This window comes from Delphinapterus leucas, chromosome 16 (assembly GCF_059928025.1).
Source record: "Delphinapterus leucas isolate spDelLeu-1000000601 "Yukka" chromosome 16, BTC_Dleu_Yukka2, whole genome shotgun sequence".
NCBI classification, from domain to species: Eukaryota; Metazoa; Chordata; class Mammalia; order Artiodactyla; family Monodontidae; genus Delphinapterus; species Delphinapterus leucas.
Genome location: NC_143144.1, coordinates 60,553,077 through 60,555,215, shown reverse-complemented (window position 1 = coordinate 60,555,215; position 2,139 = coordinate 60,553,077). Strand labels below are relative to the sequence as shown.

At 40.3% G+C, this 2,139-nt stretch overlaps 1 non-coding gene across 1 annotated transcript; it reads left to right on the top strand.

The window, feature by feature from the left end:
* The first annotated feature begins 1,417 nt into the window (after positions 1 to 1,417).
* Positions 1,418 to 1,490, top strand: TRNAW-CCA (transfer RNA tryptophan (anticodon CCA)). Its single transcript has one exon. It is a non-coding gene; the product is annotated as a tRNA-Trp (tRNA).
* The last annotated feature ends 649 nt before the right edge of the window (positions 1,491 to 2,139 follow it).

Sequence of the window (2,139 nt, the reverse complement as noted above, 5' to 3'; positions counted from 1 at the left end):
GATTCAAATGTCAGCATCCATAAATAAAGTTGTATTGGGATGCAACTATGCTCATTTGCTTACGCATCGTCTATAGCTGCTTTTCTACTTCAATGGCAGCACTGAGTAGTTGTGACAGAGACTGTACGGCCCTCAAGTCCTAAAATATTTACCATCTGGACCCTTACAGAAAACATTTGCCAACCCTTGCTCTGACTCAAGAACCCTCAGTGGCTTCCCACTATCTATAACAGCGCTGTCTGATCGAAATGTAATGTGAGCCACATATGTAATTTGAAATTTTCTAGTAGCCATGTTAAAAAGTAAAATAAACATGATTCTAAAAAGTAAGATTAATAATGTATTTTATTTAACCCAATATTTCAAAAATATTATTACAACATGTAATCAATTTAAACTTATTAATGAGGCTTTACATTCTTTCATTCATACTAAGTCTTCAAAATCTGGTGTGCATTTTATACCTACAGCACACCTCCATTTGCAACAGCTGCATTTTAAATGCTCAGTAGTCACATATGGCTAGTAGCTACTATATTGGACAGCTCAGGGCTATAAGACCAAGTGCAAACTCTTTGACATGAAGTTCTAGGCCCTTTGTTATTGGGCCTCAGTTTTATTCCTAACTGCTTCCTTAAATGCCAGCTGATCCATTCTATGCCCCCTACAATAGATATAGAATACTTTCTACCTCTACTTCCTTGCTCTCTCCTTTTTCTTTTCCTTTCCTTTCTTTTTCTTTTTGGTAACAGCTTTATTCAGATATAATTCACATTCCATACAATCCATCCATTTAAAGTGTACAGTTCAATGTTTTTAATATATTAAAATTAAATGGAGTTGTGCACCATCACCACAATCAATTTTAGAACATTTTCATCACCACAGAAAGAAATTCCATACCTTTTAGCAGTCTCCTTCATTCCCCACATCCTCCCCTACCTCTAGGCAGCCACTAATCTATTTTTTGTCTCTATGAATTTGCCTGTGCTTGACATTTCATAGAAATGGAATCATACAGTATATGGTCTTTTGTCCCTGGCTTCTTTCACTTAGCATAATGTTTGCAAGGTTCATCCATGTCATAACATGTAACAGTTCTTTCATTCCTTTTTGTTGTTGAATTATATTCCATTGCTCTTTCCTTTCTGGTATGCCCTCTTCTTCCAGTAACTTTGCTTTTACAGACTGAAGCCCAGGGCCTCAGCAAAAACCCGAGAAGGAAAAGAAAAATCTTCCCTTCCTAGTCTACAGTGTTTAAGATCAAACACAGGATCTGTCCAGATCTTTAGAGAAAAAATGAAAATAAAGACATTGTGAAATCATTACATTAGTAACAAAATACTTTTTTTTTTTTTAAACTGAAAAACCACAGCTTGGTTTCCCACAAAGGGAAGAGAACTTCAGCTCAGGGACTTCCCTGGTGGTCCAGTGGGTAGGACTCCACGCTTCCAATGCAGGGGGCCCGGGTTCGATCCCTGGTCAGGGAACTAGATACTGCATGCATGTCATAACTAAGAGTTCGCATGCTGCAACTAAAGATCCCTCATGCCAAAACAAAGATCCTGTGTGCTGCAACTAAGACCCAGCACAGCCAAAATAAATAAATATTAAAAAAAATAAAAAGAAGAACTTCAGCTCAAACTGCTGAGGACTCGAGAAGAGGGTGCTACGTGCACACACACATTTGTTACACCAGTAAGCTGAACATGGCAACCCAGCCTCAGCTAAGAGACACCACAGTACAGGCCATAAGGCGTCCGACCTCGGTTCCAACTTCCCTCCATCAGACACTCTGGCTGAGCTGACTAGCCTGTTGACAGCTCCACACTCCATACTTTCGCAGCAAGAAAAAAACAAACCACAAATCCCTACTAAACTCCAACCCTTGTTCCTTCAGCTCCGAGGCTTATACTCCAGGTGATTCTGACTCCTCTAAGACCCCACCCCCAATCCCTCTTCCTCTTCCTCTGGCTTAACCCCCTGTTCCACCATGGTTCCATCTTTTCTCCTCTCCTGATTCCTCCTTTCCTATTGCTCCCCCTTGACGCTTCCCCTTCCTCCTCACGCTCTATCCTTTTCCATTCTCTTCTTCGCTTTTCCTATCTCCCTCCTATTTTCAAACTCTTCCCTTCTTTT